General features: G+C 47.3%; 1 long non-coding RNA gene across 1 annotated transcript in view; it reads right to left on the bottom strand.

Annotated features, from left to right (window-relative positions):
• Positions 1–4,007: 4,007 nt before the first annotated feature.
• Positions 4,008–19,381, bottom strand: part of LOC131896369 (uncharacterized) — a 55,874-nt gene continuing 40,500 nt past the window's right edge. The window contains exons 3-4 of the long non-coding RNA XR_009375443.1: positions 4,923–5,373; positions 4,008–4,359 (exon numbers count right to left, since the gene is read on the bottom strand). This is a non-coding gene — a long non-coding RNA (uncharacterized LOC131896369). The remainder of the gene's footprint in view (positions 4,360–4,922; positions 5,374–19,381) is intronic.

Genomic DNA, 19,381 nt, shown 5'->3' with positions numbered 1-19,381 from the left:
CAGAGCTCCACAAATTAATTAGCAATTAAAAACTTTATTTACAAAATCAATCCGTGGGTACACGCCTTGTTAAAATGCTAACTATTATTTCCAGGCGACTTTTAAATAAGAAATGAACAGAAATGCTAGAGGTTGACGGCGCGTCATGCAAGAACATCTTCAAAAACAATTTGCTGAATATTAATGAACTGAAAATGTCATTTCTGGTCCAATTACTAGAAGTAATTAGTTTTTTTTAATTATGGAGGAAGTGGAATTTTAATAAGGTCAATTTTACAATTACAGTTTAAAAAATACTAATTGTATTGTCATCACATCTTATATAATAAATGACATTAACTTGCTAACATCTGTTGATTTTCATGTAAATAAAGCAAAAATATCATTTTATTGGACTCCTCGGGGAGTGATATTTTAATGAGAGAAAGTCTGTCTCTGGCACAGGAGGACAGGGGGACACTAAGGGCTGTCTGGAAGTGGTTGGAAGTATCCCGGAAGACATAATGGCAACCATGGAGAGGGGAACTCCACATTTTACATTTGTCACAAGCACAAGGCTTTTCAAAGCCCAATCTCAGCATCATAGTGCAGCCAGGGCGGGAAGGATGGTGGGATCCTGCTGTGACACTGTCTCCCCCTGCTGGAGGTAGCGCGTGCCTGTCAATACAAGTCTATCAATCACCAAGCTCATGGCTGCACCCCTCCCGGGCCTTTCCTCTCCAGCCCTATTTCCCAGAGCCCCACTGGGCCTTCCTGTCACAGCCGCAGGTCCCTCGGGTCCACTTCCCTACTTGCTGTCTGATCACTGACCTCACTACAGTGCTCCAGGTGTTCAGGAATCTCACCCAAACGGCTCACGGAAAAAAAACAGTGAAGGTGTGCCCTACTCAGAGCTGTATACAATTGACACCCTCTAGATGGCTAAAGTTCAAGTCCTGATGGCCCTGTCTTCTTGGACACTGTGAATGTCCAAAAATACGTGTGCTAAGCTAATCCCCACAGTTAGGTGCTGGGGGTTGTAGAAATGTGATTCAACTACAATGTTTGAAGGTGGAGCTTTGGAGTGATCTGAATTGCATAAGGCCAGCAGAGTGGAATTCACGAGTGCATCCTGGAAGCTTTGTGAGAAGAGGGAGAGGGGCCAGAGGACTCAGCATGTGATGTCTTGTGACGCTTCAGGACTCTGCTAGCAAGAAGCCCCTCACAGAATTCAGGCCCCGACCTTGGACCAGAACCTGAGCCCAAATAAGCCTGACTTTGTGCAACTCACTGTCCGTGGTATTGTTGCTACAGAAGAATGTGGACTAATATACAAATGCTGTTAACGGTCCTGGCTGAGTGGCTACACTCCTCCTACATACCGCCATCAGTAACACTGAGCCATACCCGATCGCAACAACAGAAACAGTAAATATATCATTAATATCCACTGCACAGCAAGCCTCAGTGCTTCTCACACACATTTTGGGTACCTTCCGGCCCTGCGGAGGCTCCACGGGTTTGTGTAAAGAGACTGATGCAGAAGTGAGCAATTCTGCCCGGGAATGCAAATAATATAATTCCGAACCCTCTGTAAAGGCATGAGTCTGAAAACCATCGGGGCAGCACCTGTCCTTTGCTTGACAGCGGGAGCTAGCCACGCGCGTGTCTCTCAGTGACCTGCAGTGTGACACTGGGCAGGTGGGTTTTGAAGAGAGAGAGAAAGGAAACAAAGAAGGCCCAGTGGGTCCTGAGCTCTGCAGTCATGACCACACACCCAGGCCCCCTACCTCTTCCTAAAATGCAACTTCCCGCTCAGTTCAAAGATAGTTTGGTGTTGGGTGTGTCTGTGACTACTGCCCCCACATGGCTGCTAAGATCAAACACTGAGGTAATGGCACAGCCCAGCTGATTAGCCATGGCAACACCCCAGGGAGCCCACCCATCTCTGATCCTAATGGCTATGGGAAATGGGCTCCATAGCGATCCTGAATGATGTCCTGTGGCCTGAGTGTTCTATAGACAAGACAGTCCAAGTATCACTGCCTCCTCTCCACCCGTCCACACAGCCACATGGGGAGTGCAGCCTTGGAGAGCGAGTCCACCTTTGGCTGACCTTGAATCCGGTCTGACCCCTGGCCAGAGTCCTAGTCCATTCCCATACCCCCCTACCACGTGCCCCTGGGTCCTTGTGAGGAACCTCTCACCTCTAGGCTGCCCTCCCAGCCCACACCGAGGCCTGACGGCAGGTATCAAGACAGTATTGTGGCCCAGAGCTGGCTCACGTCCTTGGACTCCTTTCTCCAGCTGTGAGTGTCTTCCATGACCCTGTGCCCATCCACCTCTGCCCAGCACTGACACAGGTGTATCAGTGGCCTGACAGATGGTCCCAATGTAGGCTGTTTTCTCTGTGGATACCCTGTCATCTCACAAAAGAAGTACTGCCCTTGTTGGCCTGGGTGCTCCCCAGGAGTTCTTCCCTCAGTTGCTAAGTGTTCCCTGAAGATGTGCTCTCATGGCTCCTGGTGAGGTGTCTCTCTGCAGAGAACAGCTTGTGGCCATTAAAATTGTTTGTGGGCATTTGTTAGAACCTTGGGAGCCTCCTATTGAATTTTAATTACTCAGATTAAGATCCGTTGATATAATTATTGAGATATATAAAAGTTTTATTTGAACATGGGCCTCCGAGAAATCAAAGCTCGCAGGACAGTAAATGACTTTACTGTGTTTCACTGGGAGGCATCTGTGGGTGCCAGGACATGGACTCCCAAGCTTCAAGGGCATTCTTAGAACCACCTCTTCTGGGCTGAGGTCTTGAAAGGCTCCTCAGACAGAGATGTTTCCCGCGGGACAAGGCTTCTCTGAAGCAGAGGTGCAAGGGCAGGCCACACCTGACACAGGCTTCCAAGCCCCCAACATTCTCGGGGCCCTATGAGGTAACTGTCACAGGCTCTGGGCCCCTGACATTCTCAGGCTGTGAGCAACTGTCTTCATTTTCACTGAGTAACCGTCGGAACTTAGAGGTTATCCCTAAGGTACAGTGTTACCTGAGAGTGGAACCCTCAGACACTGCCCTCCAGTGTGAGTCAGGAGCCCATTGTGTCTAAGTTTCATGAGTGATATCCTCCTCGACTGGGCTCTGAGGAGGCCCACTGGGGAAAGTCATTTCTCTGGCCTGGGGGAGACCTAACATTCCAAGCGACCTAAAACATAACAGAATTAATCCAGTTGGACAGGTTAATCACCTGGCCACGGAACCATCCCTCAGAAGATGGGTTCATCCTAAATCATGCTAAGGAGTGGAAAGGAACAATTATCCCTTTAATGAGATGATGTACTCTTCCTTCCCAGAATTCCTGGCCCCTAGCATACTAACTTACAGGCCCTCAGAAATGAAAGCTCACAAGTCATCCACTTTTCTGAATTAAGTGTAAATTTTCCCTTTCTTCTTCCTCTCTCTTCTCTAAGGATGCTTTCCCTAGCACGTTAGGCTTCCCTAATACTTTGAGCTTCTGTGTCTAAAGCTCCTCACCCCGACAGTGTGGCTGCTCATCGTCCTGTGGTTGATCTCCATGCTCTGATTCAAAAGGCATGGCTTTTTCTCCTTCTCTTCTCCATCTTCTTTCTCCAGGTAGCTGCCAAGATTTACAGTTTGCTTACAGTACGGTTTTTCTTCTATACCAAAGAAGTCTTTTTAAAGACAAGGTACAGTGCCTGCAGTCTGGAGCTGGGATCAGCCCTAGGGAAGAGCTCAGAGGGTGAGTGCTCAGTCAGCAGGCCTGTCCTTGCGATCCCAGGTCCTTAGTGGCCCCAGACACGGAGCAGGAAAGTTTATGAGACACTGATGCAGTGCTGTGGACTCCCAACTGCCCACCCAGACTCAGGCAAAGTCCCCAGGGACATTCAAAGAAGAACTGATTGGGGGCAAAGGCATCAATACACCGGGAACTCAAGAACTCTGCACACCCTCGTATCTCATTCGTATTCTGCCTTTTTCTTTCTGGTTCAACAAAAATCAACTCCCTTAATGGCTGAAGCAGTGTTTTATTTGGATGTGTCATGGGGACAGAATGGAAATCTCTCCACGTCCAGAGGAAGGCGATTGGACAATATTGAAAGTAAGTTATGTGCTTTTAGAGAGACGAACTTAACGAGGTGAGAGCAAGCCCCTCTCAACCCAGCATAAAAGCTTTCGATTTCCCTCGTAGACCTCAATTCATTGCAGACTGAGCTTAAAAACAGACATCATCAAGGCCCAAAAGCTGTGGTCATTCACTTAAATAAATCACTTTGTTCTGGCTCTGTGGTGCAGAGCTCTGTCTGGGCTAAAGGTTTGATAATGCCCGAGGTCCCGCTAAGCCTCTCAGGTAGATTAGCATTCTAAAAAGAAAAGAGAAGGCAAGACAGTTTAAGGATTTTATTTTCATCTGTTTTTTTTTTTCCCCTAAGATCATTTCTCACTAAAGAAAAGGGCTTCAGGGTTGAACGCACACACCGACTGTAAGGGTTATGCGGTGGTAGTGTACAACACACGCATGTGTAAGCACAAGCATGCACAGCTGGGTAAGGACACACACACTCTGGCTTAAAATATAAATGTACCTGCCGACAACACAGTCAAGAGCTGGAGAGGCAGCCCCTGCCATCCGCTGGGTTGGACCCACTTCTCTGGGAGGGGAGCTACCTCTGCTAGTTTTGCCTAAGGGATTTCATCTGCCTTTGGCCCAGCCTACAAGATGCAGCCTTAGCTGGCTGCACAGGACCTTTGTCTTGGAACTCTGAGGGAGCAGAGGAGAATCCAAACACAAATGCCCTGTGTCCTCTCTACCCCCACATGCACAAGCCTCAGGCCTCATTCTGTCTGATTATTAAGCTTCATTTGGGGCTAAGCATTCGGGGCAGATTTTTTTTAAATACTAAGTCCAAGCACAGGGTCCTTCTACCTGTAACTTTTGCAGGAAGCAAGGCTGACGAGGCCCAAACTGGTTCCCTGATGTTTTTTAGGTGGGTCCCAGTTCCCACGCTGCCCTTCTTGGTTGGATGATGCATTTGGTCTGGGGCAGCGATGATCACAAAATTGTCTCTACTCATTCTGTTTTAGAAGAAAAAGGTGCCAGTCAAAGTCACCTAGAAGAACAGATTTTTGTTGAGTTTGTAGATTTAGGGGGTAAACATTCCATTTGGGTGCATTTTTCTTTCAAAAGACAAAGAAGGAGATTTGAAGTTCTCACCTTCATGGGGCTGGGTAGGAAGGAGCCTGCTCCAAGGTGAAGTCTCACCCCAGGAAGAGCTGACTATGGCTCTGTTGTCACTCTCAGCCAGGGAATCAGGATGCAACTTGCATTAAAGCCTTGGTACAGTCTCTGTCATTTCTGCTCCTCCAGGTTTGCTCAGCTGGGGTGGATATAAAAGGAGAAGAAGCTAAAATGAAAACGATGGCTAGAGAGATGGATGTGTGGGCAAAGATGACATGGATGTGTGGATAAAGGTGAGATGAGATGGATGGATGGGTAGATAAAGGCACCTGCCACCAAGCCAGACCAGCCGAGTTCTGTCCTAGGGACCCACATAACAGACATAGAGAACCTCCCCTTCAGGTTGTCTTTTGACTTCCACATATACTATGACACTCATGCCAAAAACAAATATAAATAATAAAAATAAACTACCTTCCCAGCCTTTGTGATTGCCTCTGCTGGGGTCAGGCTTTCTATGGACCTTTCTTAGTCTCTGCTTCTCTCTCTCACTAGTGTGGTGTGGTGTGGTGTGGTGTGGTGTGGTGTGGTGTGGTGTGGTGTGGTGTATCCACTCCAGCTGAGCAAACCTGGAAGGGTAGAAATGACAGAGACTACACCAAGACTTTAATGCAAGTTGCATTCTGATTCCCTGGCCGAGAGAGATGCCAGGGCCATAGTCAGCTCCTCCTGGGGTGAGACCTCACCTTGGAAGGGGCTTCTTCTCACCCAGCCCTGTTGTTAGTATTTTACTCTTTTTTGGGAGCGGGGGGGGGGGGGGGGGGAGGGCTGCCACCCAGCTTCCAAATAAATCACTCACGGAGGCTTATTCTTAATTATGAATGCCCGACCTTAGCTTGGCTTAGTGTCTAGTCAGCTTTCCTTAACTTACCCCGTCTAGTTTTTGCCTCTGGACTTTTCCCATTCTCTTATTTCTGTGTCTTACTCTTACTCCGTGGCTTGCTGTGTAGCTGGGTGGCTGGCCCCTGGCATCCTCCTCTTCTCTGGCTCCTCGATCTTAGTTTCATCTTTCCAGATTTCTCCTTATATTTATACTCTCTGCTTGCCAGCCCCACCTATCCTTTCTCCTACCTTGCTATTGGCCAGTCAGTTCTTTATTAGACCAATCGGTGTTTTAGACAGGCACAGTAACACAGTTTCACAGAGTTAAGCAAATGCAACATAAACAAAAGTAACACACCTTAAAATACTCTACTACACAGCCCCAAGAAGGTAAGAACTCCGAACCTTCATTGTCTATTTGTCTTTTGAAAGAAAATGCACCCAGATGGAATGTTTACCCCTAAATCTACAAACTCAACAGAATCTGTTCTTCTAGGTGACTTTGCCTGGCACATTTCTCTTCTAAAACAGAATGGGATGGGTAGAGACAATTTTGTGATCATCGCTGCCCCAGACCGAATGCATCATCCAACCAAGAAGGGCAGCGAGGGAACTGAGACCCACCTGAAAAACATCAGGAAACCAGTTTGGGCCTCGTCAGCCTTGCTTCCTGCAAAAGTTACAGGTAGAAGGACCCTGTGCTTGGACTTAGTATTTAAAAAAAATCTGCCCCGAATGCTTAGCCCCAAATGAAGCTTAATAATCAGACAGAATGAGGCATGAGGCTTGCGCATGTGAGGGTAGAGGAGGACACAGAGCATCTGTGTTTGGATCGTGTTATGTCACCAGTGTGTACATGGTTGGATATGGTAGAGTGTGTGTTCGGTTTGTGTGGAAGGTAGATGTGGGACAGAAGAGCCTTGAGGTGTGTGTGCACACTACATGTTACATGCGGATGCATGACGCACAGGCATGCCACTGCTGTCTGCTGTGGTTTCATGGGAGGCCAGCTTTTCCAACTTTGTGGAAGTTTCCAAGTCATTCAAGCAAAGTGTTACTCACAGCTCTGACTTCTCATACCATATACACAGACAGGCAAGCTTGAATGAGAGAAGCTTGGGGGTTCTGCTCGTGTGTGTGTGTGTGTGTGTGTGTGTGTGTGTGTGTGTGTGTGTCTGTGTCTCTGTGTGTGTGTGTCTCTGTGTGTGTGTCTTTGTGTGTGTATGTGTGTGTGTGTGTGTGTGTGTGTGTCTGTGTCTCTGTGTCTCTCTGTGTGTCTCTGTGTGTGTGTCTCTGTGTGTGTGTCTGTGTGTGTGTATGTGTGTGTCTGTGTGTATATGTTCATTGGCATTTCCTGTCTTAATAAAAACCACCGTATCTGTTCACATACCCAATACCCACCTAATCGTTCGCCATGTACTATGACACTGGGCAGATACCACATAGCTCCAAAATGTCAAATGCTCTTTGTCCTAATGAAGCAAATAATTTATAAATGCCAAAAGTAAGGATGTTTGTATTTATCACCTCTTGAAAGATCGGTCAGGTATCAGATTTACACCTCTTTGGACAGGCATCTTTTTTCTTTCCGGAATTGCTCGGTATAAATTAAATAATAGTGACTGGCATTAAAATTCAACAACAAATTCTCTCTGTATCTCAAGGTCGATGGAGACAGGCAGAGTCAGATAATGACATGACTTCAGGACATGTGGGTCCACACTGTAGATGCACAAGTGTTTGTGATGCTTATTACTAACTGGGCTCTGGGACTGCCACAGTGACAGCTTCCCAGGGAGCCTTGCTGCCTGGGGACACTCAAGTCCTCAAGTGCATGCACAGACAGACATACACACAGGCACGTGCATGTCCCAGTGAGAGCACTGAGACAGTCACCACCTTTGTAGAACCTCGTGTGACCTCTGCAGGACCAGGCTAAACCCCTCATCCGGGCATCCAGGCACTCTCCGGGTAAACGTCATCGTGATGGTAACATCTGTACCTTATTCTAATGCCTGTTTCATTGCTTTTGCATCACTGTGGTCAAACACAAGACAGGGACAAGCGAAGGGAGGAAGAATTTCATTGGGTTCATAGTCTCAGAGGACTTAGTCTATGGATGCCTGGCTCTGTGTGTTTGAGCAGAACATCATGGTAGTGAGGGAGGGTGGGGGGGGTGTAGTGGAGGTTTCTTCACTTCTTCACAGACAGGAAACAGGGAGAAGGGAACATAAAAAGAGGCCAGAACAAGATGTGGCATCCCCCCCAGGATATGCCCCCAATGACCTATTTCCTCCCTCAAGGCCACACTCCCTTACTTTCGCCATCTACAAATAATAACAGAGTCATACTGTGACTCTGTCCAGAGATTAATTCATTCATTAAACCAGAGCCCTCAGAATACAATCTGACACACTCAGAAATGATGTCACCCAGCACGGGAGCATCTCTCAGACCAATCAAGCTAACAGTCCAGATCAGCCATCCAAGTGCCCAACACAGGGGTTGTGCTGGTCCACCCGCAGCCATGTCTTCCAGAGGATTCCATTCACAGTTGATTTGTATGGTCCATGTTAGCCTAGCCAGGACTCTCTTGGTGATGTTTGGTACATAAGGCCCAAGTCCTGATCCACAACTGTCTCTATTCATGCTAGTAAGGAAGCGCAGAGCAGGCCACAGACACTCGGACATGGTGGAAAGTCAGTCTCCCAAGACCACAAAGACCCATCTTCAATCACAGCTGTTTTTCTCTGGGACTCATAGCCATCCTGAACATAGGGGGGGGGTGGTTGGGCCTAACTATAATTTGTGCTGCATGCAACTCTGCAGCCAGAGACAGGACAACCAGCTTCATGGGTCTCCACAGTATCTGGAAGAAAGGGGCACCAACTCTCTGCCCCCAGAGGATCCAGGTCTGGGTTAATAAGTGAAAAACAACAAATGCAGCAGCTCATCCCAGAGTGGCAAGACACAAACTCCCAACCGGAACATATTTTTTGTGAAAGCTCTCTTGCTGGCTAGTCTTATGTCAACTTGACACACAAACTAGATTTATCTGAATGGAAGGAACCTCAATTGAGAAAATGCCTCCATAAGATCCAGCTGTAGGGCACTGTCTTAATTAGTTGTTGATGGGGGAGGACCCAGTCCATTGTGGGTGGTGCCATCCCTGGGCTGGTGGTCTTGGGTTCTATAAGAAAGTGAGCTGAGCAAACCATAGAGAGAAAACCAGTAAAGAGCACCCCTCCATGGCCTCTGCACATGCTCCTGACTCCAGGTTCCTACCTGGAGATCTTGTCCTGACTTCCTTTGGTGATGAACAGCAATGTGGAAGTGTAAGCTGAATAAACCCTTTCCTTTCCAACTTGCTTTTTAGTCATGGTGTTTCATTGCAGCAGTAGAAACCCTAAGACAGCTCCATTACATGCCTGCCTTGGTCTGGGGTCCAGTATGTTTCCTTTTATGTGCTAACTTGAACTCGCTTCCATGTTGTGGCCATACACTTTCTAGGACACACTACCAGTTATGTTCCCTTCTGATCTTTTGCTGTCTCCGAGAGCCTTGCACTGCATACTCAGAAGGTGTCACCATCAATTCCTCTTAAATGTTATGTGACACTCCCCCCAGTCCACAATGGCCACTTATATCCTCCATGAAGTAAGTTGAATGTTTATATATTCAACCCTCTACCTCTTGCAGATCCCATGTCCATGGATTCAATCAAGGATCAAAATCACTATAGAAAAAAAACAAATCTGCTGAAAGTCCATTTTAATCTTTTCTAGTCTATTCCCTAAATAGTATACAATAATAACTATGTATTCAGCACTCACATGGATGTCACACCACATGTCATCCAAAGGAGACAAGGTGCCTGGGAGGAGTGTCCAGGCCATGTTCAAACACTATGCCAGTGTTTGAACATCTGGGAACCACTGATTTTATTGTCCCCTAGTGTCCCTAGATCCAGTCCCCTGGAGATCCTGAGAAATCAATCTTTCATTCCCTCCCTTGAAAACTTCAAACTCTGTCCTTCAGATATAGATGTGAAAGACTCAGCATCCTGGAGATCTGTATCTCAGGCATCACATCTCTACAGTCTATGATTAGTTTGTCACTGCAGTGTACTGAGTTCAAGCTCTCTGTGGCCCTCCACATCACCAGCAACTGTGTGCGCTGCTTTGGAAATGGAGGCTGAGGTGATGAGTCCATTGAAGCCAAGCCTGCAGGCTGCTATAACGAAAGTCTACTGACTCCTTCATGGTGTACTTGTCACCATCATAGGACTGACCTGAAGGAATAGTGACCAGTGTCCAGGCGTCCAGTAGTGTCAAGATATGTATTTAAGGATCCTGTCTGTCCCCTAATCTTGTCCACTGCTGGACCTTCTGCTTCTATCCCAGAAGTGGAGGATGGATGTGAGGTTTGAAGAGTAAAATTGAAGAAGGGAGCATCCTTACCCACTTCCCCAGATCTCAACAGGACCCAGGAAATAGCACCCTGGAAGAAGAGGGCAGAGGGTGCTGGGAGTATGTTGTCCTCTCAACACTGTTCCCTCACCCCATGTGCTGCCCCTGCAAGGCTGGCCCAGCCCCAAGCATCTTTACATAGAATTTGCCCTGACTCTGTGTCTGCTGGACACAGTGAACACCACAGTTTTGGGGTTTTGTTTTGTTTTGTCAAGTACTCTCTACATAGTCCTGGTTGTCCTGGAACTCACTATGTAGATCAGACTGCTCTCGAACTCACAGAGACCTGCCTTCTTCTGCTTCCTGAGTGCTGGGATTAAAGGCATATGCCACCAAGCCCAGCTCCTTCTCTTCTTAAAGTGTTCATTTATGTTCTTATTATCCAGAAATGAAATCTTGTTTTTCTCTAGGTACTTTGCAGCCAGCATTTTCCTGGCTTCTCCTGTTACTTCTTCCTGCCATAGTGAATATTTTCTTATGAAAAATAATATATATCCTCCACTTCTCCAAGTGTCCTGTCCACAAAGACCCTGCTATCTCCGTTAGAATCCTGGTTAATCATTTGTAGAAGCCTTCTGGCTATTCTGCAGCTGGGCACAGCTGGCCCATTCCCACAGGAGACCCAGAGTGACCATGCAACCTCTCTGCCTGGTGATCCTGTCACCCTACACAGCATGACATTTAAAGGGCTACATCAGGCCAGGCATGGAACTAAGAGGGAGTTAATTTATACACAGTAGGCAGCAACCAATTTAGACATATTTAGACACACATGCTTACAGAGACTTGCAGTCCATGGAGGTCACAGGGCCCTGGCATCAGAGGGAGGTGCTGAGCACTGGATGGGACATTAGTGTGTCTGTGACAACCCAGAGATTGCTGATAAAACACTGCAGAAAAGCAGGCTTCACTGGTCCTCTACCTGCAGCTGGGAGGAGCAGAGTGGAAAAAATGAATATGGCTCCTTTCTTCCCTTTTCCTTCTGTTCTGGTCTCTGTGAGGTTCCCGTGGAAGCAGGAGCAATCAATCACCCCGCTGGCCCTTCTGGAGTGAGAACATTCCTCTCTGCTAAGGATATGTGCTGTTTGACAGAGCCCGTCAATGCAAGCACCTGGAAACAAGCCATTGCAATCCGGCTTATCTTCAGGATGGAAACTGGGGAAAGGCTTGGCTTTGGGTCAGCCATCTGGTCCTGTGTGCTATCGCCACCAAAGAGCAGAACCAAATGGACTTCAAAATAAAATGTTCATTATAGCTCATGACGTTAACTTGGTGTTGTGTGTTTGGTGGTATTAACGGATATAAGTCTGGCCTCCACCACCCCTGGAGCTGTTCTGTGGCCAGGGTGGCAGGGACTGCAGAGTACAGGCTACACGAGCTCCATCATCCATCCCTTTAGGTTTGTATTCTGACTTTCTATTCTCTGTGGCATTTTGACCTGGACTCCTAAAGGACTATGGGGTGGGAGTTGGGGCTTAATCTGTAAAAGGCCCATGTTTGGGGCCAGATCTAGGCTCTAGAAGAAACTAAACTGAAACCACCCCTTCATGGGAGGACACTGAGGTGAATCTGAAAAAGGGAGAGTCTCAGATACCAGGTCATCCTCGCCTGTCCACAAAGAGCATGGTCACACTTTGCATGCAAACCCTTGCTACCAGAGATTCAATCAACTGTGGGCTGAAAACATTTCAAACCATTTTTTCTGCACTGAACAAGAACGGTGAATTTTTTCTTGTATTATTCCCTAAACAATATAGCCTAGAAGCTGTTGACAAAGTGGATGGATTGTGCTTAGTCTTACAAGAGGTCAAAGGTGACTGAAAATACACAGAGGAATGTGCACAGGTTACACAAAAACACTACACCTCACAAACCGCCCCTCATCTACACTCGGAGAGCATCTCAGAAAAGAAGTCAGAAAGAATGGAGGAGCCAGAGGATGGAGAGGAAAGCCGTGAGATGTTGACTTCTGAAGAGGACATCATGGTTGTTGCACACATCCATCAACTCAGAGCAGCTACAGTTACATACACAAGATCAAGTCAGTCTAACTTTCGGCATGAACTGGGGAAGGGCTCCCTTAGAGAGGAGCTATTGGTAATTGATGACTGCTAAGGGAGAGGGAGTCATTCTCCCTTAGGAATGCAGCCTCTAGTACATCTCCTGAGCCCTGATGGAGAGCCCCACACCCACGCACATATGTACAATATTAACTGGATTCTGTGGGTATTAATAACAAAATCAGAGAACATAAAATTGAGAGGGAGACAGAGTAAGAGGCACTAAGGGGAGTCAGAGGGAAGAGACGGGATGGTTTTGATCAAAGTATATTGCACACATGTATGAACTCTCAAAGAATAAATAAAAATGTTAAAGAGAAAATACTACATTTAATGTAGGGATTTGACCACCTGAATTTTGGTACCATGTTAACTAATTTTTGTCAACTTGACAACTCCTAGCGTCATCTGGGATGAGGGAACCTCAACAGAGAAAATGCCCCCATTAGATTATCCCATAAACAAGTCTGTGGTATAGTGTCTTGACCAATGACTGATATGGGAGTGTCTAGTTGATTGTGGGTGGTATCACCCCTGGGCCCATCTTGAAGGGGAAGTCATGGAAAGTGCAGAAGCAGGGACCTGGAGGCAGGAACTGGGGCAGAGGCCATGGAAGAGTACTACTTACCAGCTTGCTCTCTATGGCTTGCTCAGCCTGATTTCTTATAAAACTGGGGCCCAGAAGTTCCCCCTCCTCAGATGACCCTACCTTGGTTTTCTCTGATATTTTGCAACAGAAATGAATCAACTGACATGGAGTCTACCAATCCCAACTGGATCACTGAGGAGAAATCTTGCCTCTTGCTATTCTATAAGTCACAGAGGCTAACACTGTATGCCCAGCATTGGCACCATACAAGGGTGACAGGCTGTGTAAAGATGGTTGGTACGGGAGGCAGACACAGGCAAGATATGAACACTACACCATTTCATATAAGGGCATCAGAATCTCAAGAATTTGTTGTCCTTTGGGGGCCAATTGTGGAAACAGAACCCTAGGTTATAAGGAAGAATGATGGTACACGGAAACCAATGTTATCCACAAAAGAAGCTACTAGAAGCAGGGTGAAAGGTCCACTGTATCTGAAACCTCTCAGACTGGCCTCACCACCTCAGACTCAGCCAGAGGCTCTAGCCTAAGACAGCCAGTGCCTGGGATGAGTACTTGGGGTGGGTACCAACCAAGACAGTCATTAACAGAATGAGGCATTCACGTCTTACACATGACTGATTGCACAGTTGGCAATGGAGATGGATGGGCACAGAGGCTTCTCGTAAGCCTGTGAGTGGAATACAGATCCAGTTGATTCTCATTGGAAATATTAAAGGAAGATTGGCACATCCTTGCGCTAACTAAATTTTTTGACATCCTCAAGAACAGGCAGATGCAGAAAAGACAACAGAATCAATGGAGAGCCTCAGACAGAGCTGGAATCACTCTGCCATGTGAGAAATGTAAATTTGATAAATATAGATTTCAGTTAAACATACCATTAAGCAAATTGATAATTAAGCCAATTAGTTTTAGGCAATTTGACAGTTAGTGATGTGGCTCGGTCCCAGCAGGAGAAGCAGCAGCCCGGCCTGAGGTGACAGGGGACAAGGCAGGGAGGGGTCTCCTTCATGGATCCTGGGAGTCTCAGCAGTCTTAGATGGGGGCATGTCTTCAGAGCCATGTGTCATGCAGCATGGGAATGACTGTAACACCAGAGTTAGCCGTTCCCCACTTGGTGAGGCAAGATGCAGCTGGGGCCTTTGAGGAGACCTTAGCACAACAGCGTTCTTGAGGACGTTAACACCATACAGGTCCATGGTAAGTGGTGGGCACCCGTGCTGGACTAGGCTTTTAAGACTAGCACTTCCTTCAAGGTGGCACCAGAACATGGACCCAGCACTGCGATGCTCCCCGGTTCCCTGTGTCTGAGTCTGAGTGGAGTCTCTGCCTGATCCAACCTCTCTGACTCCCCGTAATGGTCTTGGTATTAAGGTGTGGGGACAGACATTGCAGAGGATGCCAGTTGGTAGTTTTAGCCATAGAAATCAATCTCTCTAGCCTGGTGGCTGCAAAACCAAGATAGAGGTGTGAGCGGGCCACCTCCCCACCCCACCCCCGAGGCCTCTTGCAGGTTCATAGAGGGTAACTTCTCACTGTGTCCTCACTAGGGGCTTTCTCTGTACAAGATGCACACCCCCTGCCTGTTTCCCTTCCTGTTAATGTGAAGACACCAGGCATGCATCCCTGATCATCCTTAAGTATGACAGCCTCATGGAAGCTTGTTCATCTCCTAGGCACAGACCCCAAATACGAGCCTACTGGAGGCTGGTGCTCCAACATGCAATTCTGGGGCATAGTTCAATTCACAAAGCTCCAACCTTGTCATGCTCCCCGTGGAGGAAATCTGGACCATTCCCTCACTGCCCTGCCCTAGTCATACAAAGACAGGAACAGAAAATGGTCCTGCAAACAGTGACAGATGGAAAACTGAGCTAAAGCATGCACATCTCTCAACAACACCACGGCCAGTGGCTTTCAACTGTTCCCTGCAACTAGAAAGGAGCATTTGGAATAAGCCTCACTCAATACATTGTACAATGCAAGCCCCCATGAGACACCTGAATATGGGTTATCTCGATTCCAATGGCCAGAGGAGGTCAGGCTCCTTTCAGATATCTACCCCCACATGCACACATGCACGCACACCCACATGTATGGTCACATGGGCACCCACGTGCACACTCAGGCACACATGCTTACGCATGCACACAAGCACACATACACACACACACACACACACACACACACACACACACACACACACACACACAGACTCCTGGCTTTTCTCTTCTATTCACTAGTGATAGTTGAGGATGTGTTGACGTTAATTTCACACTTTTAATTGCTCTTCAGCTTTGTGCCACTCTATCAGTGAAACACTGATAGTTCTAAAACAGGCTTTACTGAAAATGTGGCCTGCCTCAGGCAGCCTGTGAATCTGTAATATAGCAAGCAGCCTAGCAGGACTTGTGATGAGTAGAAAAAAATGTCCCCTGTCTCCTCTGGAAGGAAAAAACACAAGTGGTGTCTCAGGCACTGCAGGGCTCTGGCCTGACCACAGGATAAGGGAAGCAGTGTTCGCCCTCCAGTGATGACCAAGGTGGACCCACAGCACATAGCCATGGTGAATAAGCCTCACTGCTCCAGGTACCGCATCCAGAAGTCCAATCTCCATGTCTCCAGGCACATATCACCCTTCATGTGACAGATCCCTGGGTAAAAGGGTCCTCCTCAGCTCTGATGGCCACGGAATGTTCAGGCCTCCTATACAGCAGCTCCACACTCTGAGATCTGGGTCACTATCATCCCTTGTTGTGGTACCAAGCTCTCTTGTGGTTCTTTCCTATAAGTGAAGGAAATTTTTAGAATCCCTAATGTAGACTTTTATCATGTCACACTGTTCAGAGCCAGTTCCCATGCCCATTTCCTCCAGCTGTTGCCCAGGGCAATAGTCACCTGGACTGATTAGCCCATCACTGCAGCCTGGAGAGCATCAGGCTCCCTGTGGCTTTTGACGCAGTGTCTCTGAGGTCTCATAGCATACCCAGTATTGGAAGATTATGATCAACATGACATTACCTGTAAAATCTTGACATATTCTGGATCCACCCTCATGAGAACAAGGGAGATCTCAATCCACATCCAGAGGCATGGGCAACTAAAGAGTACAGGACTTTGTTTTGTTTTGTTTTGTTTCAAGACAGAGTAAAGGACTTTGTTTTGTTTTGTTTTGTTTTTTCGAGACAGGGTTTCTCTGTGTAGTTTTGGTGCCTGTCCTGGATCTCACTCTGTAGACCAGGCTAGCCTCGAACTCACAGAGATCCGCCTGGCTCTGCCTCCAGAGTGCTGGCCTGCTGTGTCTGAATGGACTCCATGTGTCCTCATGATGGAACTGCTCCTTCATGCCCACCATTAGAAGCAGATGTTGGACCTCAGGTAGCATGGGTACAGTCCTTCCTTCACCCAACAAGGACTTCAGCAGCTGGGGGATTAACGACCTTGAAGAAGGACTGGCTTTGAAGCAGAGGCACACGCTTCTCCATTACTTTCTCTTCCACGTAATTTAGCTGATGTTTAAAATCAAATCTTTCTCTTTTTTTACCTTATTAAGGGGCAAATCTTTGTTTCTTCTCACTTGAAACAAGGACAGTAGCGCATGGTGTCCCTGACCTCGTCCTCTGCCTGAGCTCACTGGAGTCATTGTCTTTCACGCTCAGGGACTCTGCGGCAAATTGCTGCACCTCAGAGCCCCTGACCACTCACGTCCAGTTGAGGAGGCAGGAGGCTGCCTCCCCTGTGACTGACACAAAGTAATTAGTTTGTGAAACTGTTTCTGTGTGACATGGGAGATTTAAAAAAGGACAGATAAACAAACTCTGGGATGGCTTCCTATGCAGGTAGCCTCCCCATAGTCCTCCTTCTCCCTGGGGCGGGGTCACATAGAAGCCTAGCACAGAGACAGAGAGGGCAGAACGTCACGTGACTGGGCCTGGCTTTTCAAAGTACCAGGCAAACACTGCCCATAGCCTTCTTCATTCAGAGGTTTTTGTTTGTTTGTTTGTTCATTTGTTTGTTTGTTTGTTTTTTCTCAAGATCCAATACACAAAGGATTCATACTGCCTTTGCTCCTGAGAATTAACCTGCCTCCAATCTGACCAGTGCAAAGGAAGCCCAGAAAGTGAGCAGGGTCCCTCTTCTGTAATTACCATTTCCTGGAAACCTCTAACTATGCTACAAACATGGAGAAAGCATGTCCAAGTCTGGCAGAAGAGAGCAAGGCCTGGCTCTGAAGGCAGGTAGGAAGGAGCGCCTCGGGAAAAGCAGACTGTTAAGTAGATCCAGAAGAGGACAGTCCCAAGCTCCAGAGCTTGGGAGCCATGGGCCTGATCACAGTGACATCCAAAGAGTCCCAATGCTGTCCCTGAAGAGAGAGCTGGTGGATGCACAGATTAAAAAGTAGGGCTTGGTGGCAGAAAGATGCCCACTCTGGCCTGTTGTTCTCTCTTCTGCTGAGGCTCTGGATGTGGCAGTAGACCCTGGGGAGATGCATTAAGTCAATAGTGACTTACTCTATTCCCTTTCAGCCCACAGCCAACATGTAGTCCACGGCCACCCACAGCATGGAAGGCTGGTGCCTTGCAGACAGAGGGCCTGGTACAGCCCAGGTCTCCAGCATCTCTGTTTTCTGTGACTCCGGAAATATGCAATATCTGGTAACGCCAAAAAGGAAGGATATGAGGTGAAAATCAACCACTACCAAGAGATAGCCCTATAAACCAGCAAACCTGCAGGAATGGCCTGCCCTGAAGAGCATCTGTGAAGCCAACTGCTCACTAAGGTTCCCTAGAAGTTCAGACAAGCCTGGGGGGCAGGGGGGGGAGGGGGCTAGTCCAATGCCAACCTGGGAAAGTCCACCAATTCAGCAAGGAGTCTAACACAAGGCTGCGGTGTTGGATCCACCAAATGTCACTTTAATCAGCTACCTCTGACTGATAGGCTTCTGGAAACTTAGGGCTGCCTAACCAAAATCCCTCACCATCACCATCATCATCTCCATCATAGTCACCATCATCACCACCATTGTCACCATCTCCATTACCATCATCATCACCATCATCATCATCATCATCACCATCATCATCACCACCATAGTCATCATCACCACCACTACCATAAGTACCATCATCATCATCATCATCACCATCATCATCACCACCATAGTCATTATCACCATCACCACCATAAGTACCATCATCATCATATTCATATTCATATTCATCATTGGTATCATCTCCATAATCACCACCCTCAGCATCCTCACCAATATGATCACCATCGCCATTACCATCATCTTATTTTCCATGAGGCTCTGAGTAAAATGACCTGATTCTTTTCAAACTGCTTTAACTCTCCCTCACCCTCAGCAAGATCCTAGTCATGCAGGAAGCCAAAGCTCAATTATGTCAGAAGAGCTCCCAGTCCCATCTCCAGTGGGGTCACAACTGGCCACTGCTCCTATGAGCTTGCATAAAGGCAACCTGCCCTTGAAGAGAAAGAGCTATGGCTGCTTTTCTTGAGAGGAGTGTTTGGGGATATCTCTAAGATACCATGCTGTGTTTACACACTGAGAACACCAGGCACACTTTGTGGGGGTCAGCCTGAGGAAGAGGGGGAAGTGAAGGATGTTTTTACAGGACACAACAAAGAGGCTAGTGTAGCAGGAATCTTAAAGAGTCTTATTAATAAAATCAAACCTGAAGCCAGGTATTGGGGTGAATGCTGGAAGATCAGAGAAGCAGAACAAGCCACAGCCACCTCACTTTGTCAATTCCTCAGCTGATCCTGTTTCCTCAGACTGGAAGCCTCTCAGCTGAACTGTGCAGCTAGAAGCCTAAAAGCTTAACCAGCCAAATGCTTCTAGTTTCTGGTCCTCACGCCTTATATATCTTTCTGTTTCTGCCATCACTCCCTGGGATTAAAGGCTCATTTTCTGGGATTAAAGGTGTGGGTCACCATGCTTGGCTGTATCCTTGAACACACAGAGATCCAGATGGATTTCTGCCTCTGGAATGCTAGGATTAAAGGCGTGTGCTACCACTGCCTATCCTCTATGTTTAATATTGTGGCTGTTCTCTTCTCTGACCCCAGATAAGTTTATTAGGGTGCACACAATACAAGTTTATTTGGGGAACACAATACAACCACAGGCTAGTGTGAAAGAGCAGCTACCACAAGACCATT

Source organism: Peromyscus eremicus, chromosome 20 (assembly GCF_949786415.1).
Source record: "Peromyscus eremicus chromosome 20, PerEre_H2_v1, whole genome shotgun sequence".
NCBI classification, from domain to species: Eukaryota; Metazoa; Chordata; class Mammalia; order Rodentia; family Cricetidae; genus Peromyscus; species Peromyscus eremicus.
This window is presented reverse-complemented; position numbering and strand designations above follow the sequence as displayed.